General features: G+C 54.3%; 1 long non-coding RNA gene across 2 annotated transcripts in view; it reads right to left on the reverse strand.

Moving 5' to 3' along the window:
- Nucleotides 1–7,921: 7,921 nt before the first annotated feature.
- The window catches only part of LOC127470998 (uncharacterized), a 52,134-nt gene continuing 42,091 nt past the window's right edge, over nucleotides 7,922–17,964 (reverse strand). Inside the window, exon 3 of one of the 2 annotated variants that reach the window (XR_007904516.1) lies at nucleotides 7,922–7,948. This is a non-coding gene — a long non-coding RNA (uncharacterized LOC127470998). Of the gene's footprint in view, nucleotides 7,949–10,260; nucleotides 10,288–17,964 lie in introns of those variants that run through there. The other variant, XR_007904517.1, reaches the window with a different exon arrangement.

Genomic DNA, 17,964 nt, shown 5'->3' on the forward strand with positions numbered 1-17,964 from the left:
GCCCTTCTCCCCAACCAAGCAAGCCTGCAACCTTTGGCTCTCTGGTGCATTTGGCGGGCCAGCCTGGATACTCCATGGCAGCAAGAGCTTTCTGTCCTGGCCCCTTTGCTCTTGGAGGAATCTTCAAACGTACGGAATTTGGGCAGCCAAATTGGCAGCTAGAACTCTATAAAGCCAAGAGCCCTTCTCCCCAGCCAAGCAAGCCTGCAACCTTTGGCTCTTGGGTGCATTTGTTGGGCCAGCCTGGGTACTCCATGGCAGCAAGAGCTTTCTGTCCTGACCTCTTTGCTCTGGAAGGAATCTTCAAACGTACGCCATTTTGGCAGTGGGATTGGCAACTGGAGCTCTATAAAGCCAGGTGCCCTTCTTCCCAGCCAAGCAAGCCTGCAACCTTGGGTTCTCTGGTGCATTTTGTGGGCCAGCCCGGGTACTCCATGGCAGCAAGAGCTTTCTGTCCAGACACCTTTGCTCTGGGCGGAATCATCAAACGTACGCCATTTGGGCAGTGGGACTGGCAGCTGGAGCTGTATAAAGCCAAGAGCCCTTCTCCCCAGCCAAGCAAGCCTGCAACCTTTGGTTCTCTGGTGTATTTGGTGGGGCAGCCTAAGTACTCCATGGCAGCAAGAGCTTTCTGTCCTGGCCCCTTTGCTCTGGGAGGAATCTTCAAACGTACGGAATTTGGGCAGCCAAATTGGCAGCTAGAACTCTATAAAGCCAAGAGCCCTTCTCCCCAGCCAAGCAAGCCTGCAACCTTTGGCTCTTGGGTGCATTTGTTGGGCCAGCCTGGATACTCCATGGCAGCAAGAGCTTTCTGTCCTGACCTCTTTGCTCTGGAAGGAATCTTCAAACGTACGGAATTTGGGCAGTTGGATTGGCAGCTGGAGCTGTATAAAGCAGGGTGCCCTTCTTCCCAGCCAAGGTAGCCTGCAACCTTGGGTTCTCTGGTGCATTTTGTGGACCAGCCTGGGTACTCCATGGCAGCAAGAGCTTTCTGTCCTGGCCCCTTTGCTCTGGAAGGAATCTTCAAACGTACGCCATTTGGGCAGCAAGATTGGCAGCTGGAGCTGTATAAAGCCAAGAGCCCTTCTCCCCAGCCATGCAAGCCTGCAACCTTTGGCTCTCTGGTGCATTTTGTGCGCAAGCCTGGGTACTCCATGGCAGCAAGAGCTTTCTGTCCAGACCCCTTTGCTCTGGAAGGAATCTTCAAACGTACACCATTTGGGCAGTGGGACTGGCAGCTGGAGCTGTATAAAGCCAAGAGTCCTTCTCCCCAGCCAAGCAAGCCTGCAACCTTTGGCTCTTGGTTTGATTTGGTGGGCCAGCCTGGGTACTCCATGGCAGCAAGAGCTTTCTGTCCTGGCCCCTTTGCTCTGGGAGGAATCTTCAAACGTACGGAATTTGGGCAGCCAAATTGGCAGCTAGAACTCTATAAAGCCAAGAGCCCTTCTCCCCAGCCAAGCAAGCCTGCAACCTTTGGTTCTCTGGTGCATTTGTTGGGCCAGCCTGGATACTCCATGGCAGCAAGAGCTTTCTGCCCTGACCTCTTTACTCTGGGAGGAATCTTCAAACGTACGCCATTGGGCAGTGGGACTGGCAGCTGGAGCTCTATAAAGCCAAGAGCCCTTCTTCCCAGCCAAGCAAGCCTGCAACCTTTTGCTCTTGGGTGCATTTGGTGGGCCAGCCTGGGTACTCCATGGCAGCAAGAGCTTTCTGTCGTGGCCCCTTTACTCTGGGAGGAATCTTCAAACGTAAGGAATTCAGGCAGTGGGACTGGCAGCTGGAGCTGTATAAAGCAAAGGTCCCTTCTCCCCAGCGAAGCAAGCCTGCAACCCTTGGTTCTTGGGTGGATTTGGTGGGCCAGCCTGGATACTCCATGGCAGCAAGAGGTTTCTGTCCTGGCCCCTTTGCTCTGGGAGGAATCTTCAAACGTACGGAATTTGGGCAGCCAAATTGGCAGCTAGAACTCTATAAAGCCAAGAGCCCTTCTCCCCAGCCAAGCAAGCCTGCAACCTTTGGTTCTCTGGTGCATTTGGTGGGCCAGCCTGGATACTCCATGGCAGCAAGAGCTTTCTGTCCTGACCCCTTTGCTCTGGGAGGAATCTTCAAACGTACGGAATTTGGGCAGTGGTATTGGCAGCTGGAGCTGTATAAAGCCAGGTGCCCTACTTCCCAGCCAAGGTAGCCTGAAACCTTGGGTTCTCTGGTGCATTTGTTGGGCCAGCCTGGATACTCCATGGCAGCAAGAGCTTTCTGTCCTGACCCCTTTGCTCTGGGCGGAATTTTTAAACGTACGCCATTTGGGCAGCAAGACTGGCAGTTAGAGCTGTATAAAGCCAGGTGCCCTTCTTCCCAGCCAAGGTAGCCTGCAACCTTTTGCTCTTGGGTCGATTTGGTGGGCCAGCCTGGGTACTCCATGGCAGCAAGAGCTTTCTGTCCTGGCCCCTTTGCTCTGGGAGGAATCTTCAAACGTACGACATTTGGGACGTGGGAATGGCAGCTGGAGCTGTATAAAGCCAGGTGCCCTTCTCCCCAGCCAAGCAAGCCTACAACCTTTGGCTCTCTGGTGCATTTGGTGGGCCAGCCTGGGTACTCCATGCCAGCAAGAGCTTTCTGTCCTGACCTCTTTGCTCTGGGAGGAATCTTCAAACGTACGCCATTTGGGCAGCAAGATTGGCAGCTGGAGCTGTATAAAGCCAAGAGCCCTTCTTCCCAGCCAAGCAAGCCTGCAACCTCTGGCTCTCTGGTGCATTTGCTGGGCCAGCCTGGGTACTCCATGGCAGCAAGAGCTTTCTGTCCTGACCTCTTTGCTCTGGGAGGAATCTTCAAACGTACGCCATTTGGGCAGTGGGATTGGCAGCTGGAGCTGTATAAAACCAGGTGCCCTTCTCCCCAGCCAAGGTAGCCTGCAACCTTTTGCTCTCAGGTCGATTTGGTGGGCAAGCCTGGGTACTCCATGGCAGCAAGAGCTTTCTGTCCTGGCCCCTTTGCTCTGGGAGGAATCTTCAAACGTACGGAATTTGGGCAGCAAGATTGGCAGCTGGAACTCTATAAGGCCAAGAGCCCTTCTCCCCAGCCAAGCAAGCCTGCAACCTTGGGTTCTCTGGTGCATTTGGTGGGCCAGCCTGGGTACTCCATGGCAGCAAGAGCTTTCTGTCCTGACCTCTTTGCTCTGGAAGTAATCTTCAAACGTACGGAATTTGGGCAGTGGGATTGGCAGCTGGAGCTGTATAAAGCCAGGTGCCCTTCTTCCCAGCCAAGCAAGCCTGCAACCTTGGGTTCTCAGGTGCATTTTGTGGACCAGCCTGGGTACTCCATGGCAGCAAGAGCTTTCTGTCCAGACCCCTTTCCTCTGGGAGGAATCTTCAAACGTACGCCATTTGGGCAGTGGGACTGGCAGCTGGAGCTGTATAAAGCCAAGAGTCCTTCTCCCCAGCCAAGCAAGCCTGCAACCTTTGGTTCTTGGGTGCATTTGGTGGGCCAGCCTGGGTACTCCATGGCAGCAAGAGCTTTCTGTCCTGGCCCCTTTGCTCTGAGACGAATCTTCAAACGTACGGAATTTGGGCAGCAAGATTGGCAGCTGGAGCTGTATAAAGCCAAGAGCCCTTCTCCCCAGCCAAGCAAGCCTGCAACCTTTGGTTCTCTGGTGTATTTGGTGGGGCAGCCTAAGTATTCCATGGCAGCAAGAGCTTTCTGTCCTGACCTCTTTGCCCTGGGAGGAATCTTCAAACGTACGGAATTTGGGCAGTGAGATTGGCAGCTGGAGCTCTATAAAGCCAAGAGCCTTTCTCCCCAGCCAAGCAAGCCTGCAACCTTTGGCTCTTGGGTGCATTTGGTGGGCCAGCCTGGGTACTCGATGGCAGCAAGAGCTTTCTGTCCTGACCTCTTTGCTCTGGAAGGAATCTTCAAACGTACGCCATTTGGGCAGTGGGACTGGCAGCTGGAGCTGTATAAAGCCAGGTGCCCTTCTTCCCAGCCAAGCAAGCCTGCAACCTTGGCTTCTCTGGTGCGTTTTGTGGGCCAGCCTGGGTACTCCATGGCAGCAAGAGCTTTCTGTCCTGGCCCCTTTGCTCTGGAAGGAATCTTCAAACGTACGCCATTGGGCAGTGGGACTGGCTGCTGGAGCTCTATAAAGCCAAGAGCCCTTCTCCCCAACCAAGCAAGCCTGCAACCTTTGGCTCTCTGGTGCATTTGGCGGGCCAGCCTGGATACTCCATGGCAGCAAGAGCTTTCTGTCCTGGCCCCTTTGCTCTGGGAGGAATCTTCAAACGTACGGAATTTGGGCAGCCAAATTGGCAGCTAGAACTCTATAAAGCCAAGAGCCCTTCTCCCCAGCCAAGCAAGCCTGCAACCTTTGGCTCTTGGGTGCATTTGGTGGGCCAGCCTGGGTACTCCATGGCAGCAAGAGCTTTCTGTCCTGACCTCTTTGCTCTGGAAGGAATCTTCAAACGTACGCCATTTTGGCAGTGGGATTGGCAACTGGAGCTCTATAAAGCCAGGTGCCCTTCTTCCCAGCCAAGCAAGCCTGCAACCTTGGGTTCTCTGGTGCATTTTGTGGGCCAGCCCGGGTACTCCATGGCAGCAAGAGCTTTCTGTCCAGACACCTTTGCTCTGGGCGGAATCATCAAACGTACGCCATTTGGGCAGTGGGACTGGCAGCTGGAGCTGTATAAAGCCAAGAGCCCTTCTCCCCAGCGAAGCAAGCCTGCAACCTTTGGTTCTCTGGTGTATTTGGTGGGGCAGCCTAAGTACTCCATGGCAGCAAGAGCTTTCTGTCCTGGCCCCTTTGCTCTGGGAGGAATCTTCAAACGTACGGAATTTGGGCAGCCAAATTGGCAGCTAGAACTCTATAAAGCCAAGAGCCCTTCTCCCCAGCCAAGCAAGCCTGCAACCTTTGGCTCTTGGGTGCATTTGTTGGGCCAGCCTGGATACTCCATGGCAGCAAGAGCTTTCTGTCCTGACCTCTTTGCTCTGGAAGGAATCTTCAAACGTACGGAATTTGGGCAGTTGGATTGGCAGCTGGAGCTGTATAAAGCAGGGTGCCCTTCTTCCCAGCCAAGGTAGCCTGCAACCTTGGGTTCTCTGGTGCATTTTGTGGACCAGCCTGGGTACTCCATGGCAGCAAGAGCTTTCTGTCCTGGCCCCTTTGCTCTGGAAGGAATCTTCAAACGTACGCCATTTGGGCAGTGGGATTGGCAGCTGGAGCTGTATAAAGCCAAGAGCCCTTCTCCCCAGCCATGCAAGCCTGCAACCTTTGGCTCTCTGGTGCATTTTGTGCGCAAGCCTGGGTACTCCATGGCAGCAAGAGCTTTCTGTCCAGACCCCTTTGCTCTGGAAGGAATCTTCAAACGTACACCATTTGGGCAGTGGGACTGGCAGCTGGAGCTGTATAAAGCCAAGAGTCCTTCTCCCCAGCCAAGCAAGCCTGCAACCTTTGGCTCTTGGTTTGATTTGGTGGGCCAGCCTGGGTACTCCATGGCAGCAAGAGCTTTCTGTCCTGGCCCCTTTGCTCTGGGAGGAATCTTCAAACGTACGGAATTTGGGCAGCCAAATTGGCAGCTAGAACTCTATAAAGCCAAGAGCCCTTCTCCCCAGCCAAGCAAGCCTGCAACCTTTGGTTCTCTGGTGCATTTGTTGGGCCAGCCTGGATACTCCATGGCAGCAAGAGCTTTCTGCCCTGACCTCTTTACTCTGGGAGGAATCTTCAAACGTACGCCATTGGGCAGTGGGACTGGCAGCTGGAGCTCTATAAAGCCAAGAGCCCTTCTTCCCAGCCAAGCAAGCCTGCAACCTTTTGCTCTTGGGTGCATTTGGTGGGCCAGCCTGGGTACTCCATGGCAGCAAGAGCTTTCTGTCGTGGCCCCTTTACTCTGGGAGGAATCTTCAAACGTAAGGAATTCAGGCAGTGGGACTGGCAGCTGGAGCTGTATAAAGCAAAGGTCCCTTCTCCCCAGCGAAGCAAGCCTGCAACCCTTGGTTCTTGGGTGGATTTGGTGGGCCAGCCTGGATACTCCATGGCAGCAAGAGCTTTCTGTCCTGACCTCTTTACTGTGGAAGGAATCTTCAAACGTACGCCATTTGGGCAGTGGGATTGGCAGCTGGGGCTCTCTAAAGCCAAGAGCCCTTCTCCCCAGCCAAGCAAGCCTGCAACCTTTGGTTCTTGGGTGGATTTGGTGGGCCAGCCTGGGTACTCCATGGCAGCAAGAGCTTTCTGTCCTGGCCCCTTTGCTCTGGAAGGAATCTTCAAACGTACGCCATTTGGGCAGTGGGATTGGCAGCTGGAGCTTTATAAGGCCAGGTGCCCTTCTTCCCAGCCAAGGTAGCCTGCAACCTTTTGCTCTTGGGTCGATTTGGTGGGCCAGCCTGGGTACTCCATGGCAGCAAGAGCTTTCTGTCCTGGCCCCTTTGCTCTGGGAGGAATCTTCAAACGTACGGAATTTGGGCAGCAAGATTGGCAGGTGGAACTGTATAAAGCCAAGAGCCCTTCTCCCCAGCCAAGCATGCCTGCAACCTTTAGCTCTCTGGTGCATTTGGTGGACCAGCCTGGGTACTCCATGGCAGCAAGAGCTTTCTGTCCTGGCCCTATTGCTTAGGGAGGAATCTTCAAACGTACGACATTTGGGACGTGGGAATGGCAGTTGGAGCTGTATAAAGCCAGGTGCCCTTCTCCCCAGCCAAGCAAGCCTACAACCTTTGGTTCTCTGGTGCATTTGGTGGGCCAGCCTGGGTACTCCATGGCAGCAAGAGCTTTCTGTCCTGGCCCCTTTGCTCTGGGAGGAATCTTCAAACGTACGCCATTTGGGCAGCAAGATTGGCAGCTGGAGCTGTATAAAGCCAAGAGCCCTTCTTCCCAGCCAAGCAAGCCTGCAACCTCTGGCTCTCTGGTGCATTTGGTGGGCCAGCCTGGGTACTCCATGGCAGCAAGAGCTTTCTGTCCTGACCTCTTTGCTCTGGGAGGAATCTTCAAACATACGCCATTTGGGCAGTGGGATTGGCAGCTGGAGCTGTATAAAGCCAGGTGCCCTTCTCCCCAGCCAAGGTAGCCTGCAACCTTTTGCTCTCGGGTCGATTTGGTGGGCAAGCCTGGGTACTCCATGGCAGCAAGAGCTTTCTGTCCTGGCCCCTTTGCTCTGGGAGTAATCTTCAAACGTACGGAATTTGGGCAGCAAGATTGGCAGCTGGAGCTCTATAAGGCCAAGAACCCTTCTCCCCAGCCAAGCAAGCCTGCAACCTTGGGCTCTCTGGTGCATTTGGTGGGCCAGCCTGGGTACTCCATGGCAGCAAGAGCTTTCTGTCCTGGCCCCTTTGCTCTGGGAGGAATCTTCAAACGTACGGAATTCGGGCAGTGGGATTGGCAGCTGGAGCTGTATAAAGCCAAGAGCCCTTCTCCCCAGCCAAGCAAGCCTGCAACCTTTGGTTCTCTGGTGTATTTGGTGGGGCAGCCTAAGTACTCCATGGCAGCAAGAGCTTTCTGTCCTGACCTCTTTGCTCTGGAAGGAATCTTCAAACGTACGGAATTTGGGCAGCAAGATTGGCTGCTAGAACTCTATAAAGCCAAGAGCCCTTCTCCCCAGCCAAGCAAGCCTGCAACCTTTGGTTCTCTGGTGCATTTGTTGGGCCAGCCTGGATACTCCATGGCAGCAAGAGCTTTCTGTCCTGACCTCTTTGCTCTGGAAGTAATCTTCAAACGTACGGAATTTGGGCAGTGGGATTGGCAGCTGGAGCTGTATAAAGCCAGGTGCCCTTCTTCCCAGCCAAGGTAGCCTGCAACCTTGGGTTCTCAGGTGCATTTTGTGGACCAGCCTGGGTACTCCATGGCAGCAAGAGCTTTCTGTCCAGACCCCTTTCCTCTGGGAGTAATCTTCAAACGTACGCCATTTGGGCAGTGGGACTGGCAGCTGGAGCTGTATAAAACCAAGAGTCCTTCTCCCCAGCCAAGCAAGCCTGCAACCTTTGGCTCTCTGGTGCATTTGGTGGGCCAGCCTGGGTACTCCATGGCAGCAAGAGCTTTCTGTCCTGGTCCCTTTGCTCTGAGACGAATCTTCAAACGTACGGAATTTGGGCAGCAAGATTGGCAGCTGGAGCTGTATAAACCCAAGAGCCCTTCTCCCCAGCCAAGCAAGCCTGCAACCTTTGGTTCTCTGGTGTATTTGGTGGGACAGCCTAAGTACTCCATGGCAGCAAGAGCTTTCTGCCCTGACCTCTTTACTCTGGGAGGAATCTTCAAACGTACGCCATTGGGCAGTGGGACTGGCAGCTGGAGCTCTATAAAGCCAAGAGCCCTTCTTCCCAGCCAAGCAAGCCTGCAACCTTTGGCTCTTGGGTGGATTTGGTGGGCCAGCCTGGGTACTCCATGGCAGCAAGAGCTTTCTGTCGTGGCCCCTTTGCTCTGGGAGGAATCTTCAAACGTAAGGAATTTGGGCAGTGGGACTGGCAGCTGGAGCTGTATAAAGCAAAGGTCCCTTCTCCCCAGCGAAGCAAGCCTGCAACCCTTGGTTCTTGGGTGGATTTGGTGGGCCAGCCTGGATACTCCATGGCAGCAAGAGCTTTCTGTCCTGACCTCTTTGCTCTGGAAGGAATCTTCAAACGTACGCCATTTGGGCAGCAAGATTGGCAGCTGGAGCTGTATAAAGCCAAGAGCCCTTCTCCCCAACCAAGCAAGCCTGCAACCTTGGGTTCTCTGGTGCATTTGGTGGGCCAGCCTGGGTACTCCATGGCAGCAAGAGCTTTCTGTCCTGGCCCCTTTGCTCTGGGAGGAATCTTCAAACGTACGGAATTTGGGCAGCCAAATTGGCAGCTAGAACTCTATAAAGCCAAGAGCCCTTCTCCCCAGCCAAGCAAGCCTGCAACCTTTGGTTCTCTGGTGCATTTGTTGGGCCAGCCTGGATACTCCATGGCAGCAAGAGCTTTCTGTCCTGACCTCTTTGCTCTGGAAGTAATCTTCAAACGTACGCCATTTTGGCAGTGGGATTGGCAGCTGGAGCTGTATAAAGCCAGGTGCCCTTCTCCCCAGCCAAGAAAGCCTGCAACATTGGGTTCTCTGGTGCATTTGGTGAGCCAGCCTGGGTACTCCATGGCAGCAAGAGCTTTCTGTCCTGGCCCCTTTGCTCTGGGAGGAATCTTCAAACGTACGGAATTTGGGCAGCAAGATTGGCAGGTGGAACTGTATAAAGCCAAGAGCCCTTCTCCCCAGCCAAGCATGCCTGCAACCTTTAGCTCTCTGGTGCATTTGGTGGGCCAGCCTGGGTACTCCATGGCAGCAAGAGCTTTCTGTCCTGGCCCCTTTGCTTAGGGAGGAATCTTCAAACGTACGACATTTGGGACGTGGGAATGGCAGCTGGAGCTGTATAAAGCCAGGTGCCCTTCTCCCCAGCCAAGCAAGCCTACAACCTTTGGTTCTCTGGTGCATTTGGTGGGCCAGCCTGGGTACTCCATGGCAGCAAGAGGTTTCTGTCCTGGCCCCTTTGCTCTGGGAGGAATCTTCAAACGTACGGAATTCGGGCAGTGGGATTGGCAGCTGGAGCTGTATAAAGCCAAGAGCCCTTCTCCCCAGCCAAGCAAGCCTGCAACCTTTGGTTCTCTGGTGTATTTGGTGGGGCAGCCTAAGTACTCCATGGCAGCAAGAGCTTTCTGTCCTGACCTCTTTGCTCTGGAAGGAATCTTCAAACGTACGCCATTTGGGCAGTGGGATTGGCAGCTGGAGCTGTATAAAGCCAAGAGCCCTTCTCCCCAACCAAGCAAGCCTGCAACCTTGGGTTCTCTGGTGCATTTGGTGGGCCAGCCTGGATACTCCATGGCAGCAAGAGCTTTCTGTCGTGGCCCCTTTGCTCTGGGAGGAATCTTCAAACGTACGGAATTTGGGCAGCCAAATTGGCAGCTAGAACTCTATAAAGCCAAGAGCCCTTCTCCCCAGCCAAACAAGCCTGCAACCTTTGGTTCTCTGGTGCATTTGTTGGGCCAGCCTGGATACTCCATGGCAGCAAGAGCTTTCTGTCCTGACCTCTTTGCTCAGGAAGTAATCTTCAAACGTACGGAATTTGGGCAGTGGGATTGGCAGCTGGAGCTGTATAAAGCCAGGTGCCCTTCTCCCCAGCCAAGGTAGCCTGCAACCTTGGGTTCTCAGGTGCATTTTGTGGACCAGCCTGGGTACTCCATGGCAGCAAGAGCTTTCTGTCCAGACCCCTTTCCTCTGGGAGGAATCTTCAAACGTACGCCATTTGGGCAGTGGGACTGGCAGCTGGAGCTGTATAAAGCCAAGAGTCCTTCTCCCCAGCCAAGCAAGCCTGCAACCTTTGGCTCTCTGGTGCATTTGGTGGGCCAGCCTGGGTACTCCATGGCAGCAAGAGCTTTCTGTCCTGGCCCCTTTGCTCTGAGACGAATCTTCAAAGGTACGGAATTTGGGCAGTGGGATTGGCAGCTGGAGCTGTATAAAGCCAAGAGCCCTTCTCCCCAGCCAAGCAAGCCTGCAACCTTTGGTTCTCTGGTGTATTTGGTGGGGCAGCCTAAGTACTCCATGGCAGCAAGAGCTTTCTGCCCTGACCTCTTTACTCTGGGAGGAATCTTCAAACGTACGCCATTGGGCAGTTGGACTGGCAGCTGGAGCTCTATAAAGCCAAGAGCCCTTCTTCCCAGCCAAGCAAGCCTGCAACCTTGGGCTCTTGGGTGGATTTGGTGGGCCAGCCTGGGTACTCCATGGCAGCAAGAGCTTTCTGTCGTGGCCCCTTTGCTCTGGGAGGAATCTTCAAACGTAAGGAATTCGGGCAGTGGGACTGGCAGCTGGTGCTGTATAAAGCAAAGGTCCCTTCTCCCCAGCGAAGCAAGCCTGCAACCCTTGGTTCTTGGGTGGATTTGGTGGGCCAGCCTGGATACTCCATGGCAGAAAGAGCTTTCTGTCCTGACCTCTTTACTCTGGGAGGAATCTTCAAACGTACGCCATTTTGGCAGTGGGATTGGCAGCCGGGGCTCTCTAAAGCCAAGAGCCCTTCTCCCCAGCCAAGCAAGCCTGCAACCTTTGTTTCTTGGGTGGATTTGGTGGGCCAGCCTGGGTATTCCATGGCAGCAAGAGGTTTCTGTCCTGGCCCCTTTGCTCTGGGAGGAATCTTAAAACATACGCCATTTAGGCAGCAAGATTGGCAGCTGGAGCTCTAAAAAAGCAAGAACCCTTCTCCCCAGCCAAGCAAGCCTGCAACCTTTAGCTCTCTGGTGCATTTGGTGGGCCAGCCTGGGTACTCCATGGCAGCAAGATCTTTCTGTCCTGGCCCCTTTGCTCTGGGCGGAATCATCAAACGTACACCATTTGGGCAGTGGGACTGGCAGCTGGAGCTGTATAAAGCCAAGAGTCCTTCTCCCCAGCCAAGCAAGCCTGCAACCTTTGGCTCTTGGGTGCATTTGGTGGGCCAGCCTGGGTACTCCATGGCAGCAAGAGCTTTCTGTCCTGGCCCCTTTGCTCTGGGAGGAATCTTCAAACGTACGCCATTTGGGCAGCAAGATTGGCAGCTGGAGCTGTATAAAGCCAAGAGCCCTTCTCCCCAGCCAAGCACGCGTGCAACCTTTAGCTCTCTGGTGCATTTGGTGGGCCAGCCTGGGTACTCCATGGCAGCAAGAGCTTTCTGTCCTGACCTCTTTGCTCTGGAAGGAATCTTCAAACGTACGGAATTTGGGCAGTTGGATTGGCAGCTGGAGCTGTATAAAGCAGGGTGCCCTTCTTCCCAGCCAAGGTAGCCTGCAACCTTGGGTTCTCTGGTGCATTTTGTGGACCAGCCTGGGTACTCCATGGCAGCAAGAGCTTTCTGTCCTGGCCCCTTTGCTCTGGAAGGAATCTTCAAACGTACGCCATTTGGGCAGCAAGATTGGCAGCTGGAGCTGTATAAAGCCAAGAGCCCTTCTCCCCAGCCAAGCAAGCCTGCAACCTTTGGCTCTCTGGTGCATTTTGTGGGCAAGCCTGGGTACTCCATGGCAGCAAGAGCTTTCTGTCCAGACCCCTTTGCTCTGGAAGGAATCTTCAAACGTACGCCATTTGGGCAGTGGGACTGGCAGCTGGAGCTGTATAAAGCCAAGAGTCCTTCTCCCCAGCCAAGCAAGCCTGCAACCTTTGGCTCTTGGTTTGATTTGGTGGGCCAGCCTGGGTACTCCATGGCAGCAAGAGCTTTCTGTCCTGGCCCCTTTGCTCTGGGAGGAATCTTTAAACGTACGGAATTTGGGCAGCCAAATTGGCAGCTAGAACTCTATAAAGCCAAGAGCCCTTCTCCCCAGCCAAGCAAGCCTGCAACCTTTGGTTCTCTGGTGCATTTGTTGGGCCAGCCTGGATACTCCATGACAGCAAGAGCTTTCTGCCCTGACCTCTTTACTCTGGGAGGAATCTTCAAACGTACGCCATTGGGCAATGGGACTGGCAGCTGGAACTCTATAAAGCCAAGAGCCCTTCTTCCCAGCCAAGCAAGCCTGCAACCTTTGGCTCTTGGGTGGATTTGGTGGGCCAGCCTGGGTACTACATGGCAGCAAGAGCTTTCTGTCGTGGCCCCTTTGCTCTGGGAGGAATCTTCAAACGTAAGGAATTCGGGCAGTGGGACTGGCAGCTGGAGCTGTATAAAGCAAAGGTCCCTTCTCCCCAGCCAAGCAAGCCTGCAACCTTTGGTTCTTGGGTGGATTTGGTGGGCCAGCCTGGGTACTCCATGGCAGCAAGAGCTTTCTGTCCTGGCCCCTTTGCTCTGGGAGGAATCTTCAAACATACGCCATTTGGGCAGCAAGATTGGCAGCTAGAACTCTATAAAGCCAAGAGCCCTTCTCCCCAGCCAAGCAAGCCTGCAACCTTTAGCTCTCTGGTGCATTTGGTGGGCCAGCCTGGGTACTCCATGGCAGCAAGAGCTTTCTGTCCTGGCCCCTTTGCTCTGGGAGCAATCTTCAAACGTACGGAATTTGGGCAGTGGGATTGGCAGCTGGAGCTTTATAAGGCCAGGTGCCCTTCTTCCCAGCCAAGGTAGCCTGCAACCTTTTGCTCTTGGGTCGATTTGGTGGGCCAGCCTGGGTACTCCATGGCAGCAAGAGCTTTCTGTCGTGGCCCCTTTGCTCTGGGAGGAATCTTCAAACGTACGGAATTCGGGCTGTGGGACTGGCAGCTGGAGCTGTATAAAGCAAAGGTCCCTTCTCCCCAGCGAAGCAAGCCTGCTACCTTTGGTTCTTGGGTGGATTTGGTGGGCCAGCCTGGGTACTCGATGGCAGCAAGAGCTTTCTGTCCTGACCTCTTTGCTCTGGAAGGAATCTTCAAACGTACGCCATTTGGGCAGTGGGATTGGCAGCTGGAGCTGTATAAAGCCAGGTGCCCTTCTTCCCAGCCAAGGTAGCCTGCAACCTTTTGCTCTTTGGTGCATTTTGTGGGCCAGCCTGGGTACTCCATGGCAGTAAGAGCTTTCTGTCCAGACCCCTTTGCTCTGGGAGGAATCTTCAAACGTACGGAATTTGGGCAGTGGGATTGGCAGCTGGGGCTCTCTAAAGCCAAGAGCCCTTCTCCCCAGCCAAGCAAACCTGCAACCTTTGGTTCTTCGGTGCATTTGGTGGGCCAGCCTGGGTACTCCATGGCAGCAAGAGGTTTCTGTCCTGGCCCCTTTGCTCTGGGAGGAATCTTCAAACGTACGCCATTTGGGCAGTGGGATTGGCAGCTGGAGCTGTATAAAGCCAGGTGCCCTTCTCCCCAGCCAAGGTAGCCTGCAACCTTTGGTTCTTGGGTATGTTTGGTCGGCCAGCCTGGGTACTCCATGGCAGCAAGAGCTTTCTGTCCTGGCCCCTTTGCTCTGGGAGGAATCTTCAAACATACGCCATTTGGGCAGCAAGATTGGCAGCTGGAGCTGTATAAAGCCAAGAGCCCTTCTCCGCAGCCAAGCAAGCCTGCAACCTTTGGTTCTCTGGTGCATTTGGTGGGCCAGCCTGGGTACTCCATGGCAGCAAGAGCTTTCTATCCTGACCTCTTTGCTCTGGGAGGAATCTTCAAACGTACGACATTTGGGACGTGGGAATGGCAGCTGGAGCTGTATAAAGCCAGGTGCCCTTCTCCCCAGCCAAGCAAGCCTACAACCTTTGGTTCTCTGGTGCATTTGGTGGGCCAGCCTGGGTACTCCATGGCAGCAAGAGCTTTCTGTCCTGGCCCCTTTGCTCTGGGAGGAATCTTCAAACGTACGCCATTTGGGCAGTGGGATTGGCAGCTGGAGCTGTATAAAGCCATGAGCCCTTCTTCCCAGCCAAGCAAGCCTGCAACCTCTGGCTCTCTGGTGCATTTGGTGGGCCAGCCTGGGTACTCCATGGCAGCAAGAGCTTTCTGTCCTGACCTCTTTGCTCTGGGAGGAATCTTCAAACGTACGCCATTTGGGCAGTGGGATTGGCAGCTGGAGCTGTATAAAGCCAGGTGCCCTTCTCCCCAGCCGAGGTAGCCTGCAACCTTTTGCTCTCGGGTCGATTTGCTGGGCAAGCCTGGGTACTCCATGGCAGCAAGAGCTTTCTGTCCTGACCTCTTTGCTCTGGGAGGAATCTTCAAACGTACGGAATTTGGGCAGCAAGATTGGCAGCTGGAGCTCTATAAGGCCAAGAGCCCTTCTCCCCAGCCAAGCAAGCCTGCAACCTTGGACTCTCTGGTGCATTTGGTGGGCCAGCCTGGGTACTCCATGGCAGCAAGAGCTTTCTGTCCTGACCCCTTTGCTCTGGGAGGAATCTTCAAACGTACGGAATTCGGGCAGTGGGATTGGCAGCTGGAGCTGTATAAAGCCAAGAGCCCTTCTCCCCAGCCAAGCAAGCCTGCAACCTTTGGTTCTCTGGTGTATTTGGTGGGGCAGCCTAAGTACTCCATGGCAGCAAGAGCTTTCTGTCCTGACCTCTTTGCTCTGGAAGGAATCTTCAAACGTACGCCATTTGGGCAGTGGGATTGGCAGCTGGAGCTGTATAAAGCCAAGAGCCCTTCTCCCCAACCAAGCAAGCCTGCAACCTTGGGTTCTCTGGTGCATTTGGTGGGCCAGCCTGGATACTCCATGGCAGCAAGAGCTTTCTGTCGTGGCCCCTTTGCTCTGGGAGGAATCTTCAAACGTACGGAATTTGGGCAGTGGGATTGGCAGCTGGAGCTTTATAAAGCCAGGTGCCCTTCTTCCCAGCCAAGGTAGCCTGCAACCTTTTGCTCTTGGGTCGATTTTGAGGGCCAGCCTGAGTACTCCATGGCAGCAAGAGGTTTCTGTCCTGGCCCCTTTGCTCTGGGAGGAATCTTCAAACGTACGGAATTTGGGCAGCCAAATTGGCAGCTAGAACTCTATAAAGCCAAGAGCCCTTCTCCCCAGCCAAGCAAGCCTGCAACCTTTGGTTCTGTGGTGCATTTGTTGGGCCAGCTTCGATACTCCATGGCAGCAAGAGCTTTCTGTCCTGACCTCTTTGCTCTGGAAGTAATCTTCAAACGTACGGAATTTGGGCAGTGGGATTGGCAGCTGGAGCTGTATAAAGCCAGGTGCCCTTCTTCCCAGCCAAGCAAGCCTGCAACCTTGGGTTCTCAGGTGCATTTTGTGGACCAGCCTGGGTACTCCATGGCAGCAAGAGCTTTCTGTCCAGACCTCTTTGCTCTGGGAGGAATCTTCAAACGTACGCCATTTGGGCAGTGGGACTGGCAGCTGGAGCTGTATAAAGCCAAGAGTCCTTCTCCCCAGCCAAGCAAGCCTGCAACCTTTGGTTCTTGGGTGCATTTGGTGGGCCAGCCTGGGTACTCCATGGCAGCAAGAGGTTTCTGTCCTGGCCCCTTTGCTCTGAGACGAATCTTCAAACGAACGGAATTTGGGCAGCAAGATTGGCAGCTGGAGCTGTATAAAGCCAAGAGCCCTTCTCCCCAGCCAAGCAAGCCTGCAACCTTTGGTTCTCTGGTGTATTTGGTGGGGCAGCCTAAGTATTCCATGGCAGCAAGAGCTTTCTGTCCTGACCTCTTTGCCCTGGGAGGAATCTTCAAACGTACGGAATTTGGGCAGTTGGATTGGCAGCTGGAGCTCTATAAAGCCAAGAGCCTTTCTCCCCAGCCAAGCAAGCCTGCAACCTTTGGCTCTTGGGTGCATTTGGTGGGCCAGCCTGGGTACTCGATGGCAGCAAGAGCTTTCTGTCCTGACCTCTTTGCTCTGGAAGGAATCTTCAAACGTACGCCATTTGGGCAGTGGGACTGGCAGCTGGAGCTGTATAAAGCCAGGTGCCCTTCTTCCCAGCCAAGCAAGCCTGCAACCTTGGCTTCTCTGGTGCGTTTTGTGGGCCAGCCTGGGTACTCCATGGCAGCAAGAGCTTTCTGTCCTGGCCCCTTTGCTCTGGAAGGAATCTTCAAACGTACGCCATTGGGCAGTGGGACTGGCTGCTGGAGCTCTATAAAGCCAAGAGCCCTTCTCCCCAACCAAGCAAGCCTGCAACCTTTGGCTCTCTGGTGCATTTGGCGGGCCAGCCTGGATACTCCATGGCAGCAAGAGCTTTCTGTCCTGGCCCCTTTGCTCTTGGAGGAATCTTCAAACGTACGGAATTTGGGCAGCCAAATTGGCAGCTAGAACTCTATAAAGCCAAGAGCCCTTCTCCCCAGCCAAGCAAGCCTGCAACCTTTGGCTCTTGGGTGCATTTGTTGGGCCAGCCTGGGTACTCCATGGCAGCAAGAGCTTTCTGTCCTGACCTCTTTGCTCTGGAAGCAATCTTCAAACGTACGGAATTTGGGCAGTGGGATTGGCAACTGGAGCTCTATAAAGCCAGGTGCCCTTCTTCCCAGCCAAGCAAGCCTGCAACCTTGGGTTCTCTGGTGCATTTTGTGGGCCAGCCCGGGTACTCCATGGCAGCAAGAGCTTTCTGTCCAGACACCTTTGCTCTGGGCGGAATCATCAAACGTACGCCATTTGGGCAGTGGGACTGGCAGCTGGAGCTGTATAAAGCCAAGAGCCCTTCTCCCCAGCCAAGCAAGCCTGCAACCTTTGGTTCTCTGGTGTATTTGGTGGGGCAGCCTAAGTACTCCATGGCAGCAAGAGCTTTCTGTCCTGGCCCCTTTGCTCTGGGAGGAATCTTCAAACGTACGGAATTTGGGCAGCCAAATTGGCAGCTAGAACTCTATAAAGCCAAGAGCCCTTCTCCCCAGCCAAGCAAGCCTGCAACCTTTGGCTCTTGGGTGCATTTGTTGGGCCAGCCTGGATACTCCATGGCAGCAAGAGCTTTCTGTCCTGGCCCCTTTGCTCTGGAAGGAATCTTCAAACGTACGCCATTTGGGCAGTGGGATTGGCAGCTGGAGCTGTATAAAGCCAAGAGCCCTTCTCCCCAGCCATGCAAGCCTGCAACCTTTGGCTCTCTGGTGCATTTTGTGCGCAAGCCTGGGTACTCCATGGCAGCAAGAGCTTTCTGTCCAGACCCCTTTGCTCTGGAAGGAATCTTCAAACGTACACCATTTGGGCAGTGGGACTGGCAGCTGGAGCTGTATAAAGCCAAGAGTCCTTCTCCCCAGCCAAGCAAGCCTGCAACCTTTGGCTCTTGGTTTGATTTGGTGGGCCAGCCTGGGTACTCCATGGCAGCAAGAGCTTTCTGTCCTGGCCCCTTTGCTCTGGGAGGAATCTTCAAACGTACGGAATTTGGGCAGCCAAATTGGCAGCTAGAACTCTATAAAGCCAAGAGCCCTTCTCCCCAGCCAAGCAAGCCTGCAACCTTTGGTTCTCTGGTGCATTTGTTGGGCCAGCCTGGATACTCCATGGCAGCAAGAGCTTTCTGCCCTGACCTCTTTACTCTGGGAGGAATCTTCAAACGTACGCCATTGGGCAGTGGGACTGGCAGCTGGAGCTCTATAAAGCCAAGAGCCCTTCTTCCCAGCCAAGCAAGCCTGCAACCTTTTGCTCTTGGGTGCATTTGGTGGGCCAGCCTGGGTACTCCATGGCAGCAAGAGCTTTCTGTCGTGGCCCCTTTACTCTGGGAGGAATCTTCAAACGTAAGGAATTCAGGCAGTGGGAC

Source organism: Manacus candei, unplaced genomic scaffold (genome assembly GCF_025592945.1).
Source record: "Manacus candei isolate 608988 ecotype Guabito, Panama unplaced genomic scaffold, ASM2559294v1 h1tg000023l, whole genome shotgun sequence".
In the NCBI taxonomy this organism is placed as follows: Eukaryota; Metazoa; Chordata; class Aves; order Passeriformes; family Pipridae; genus Manacus; species Manacus candei.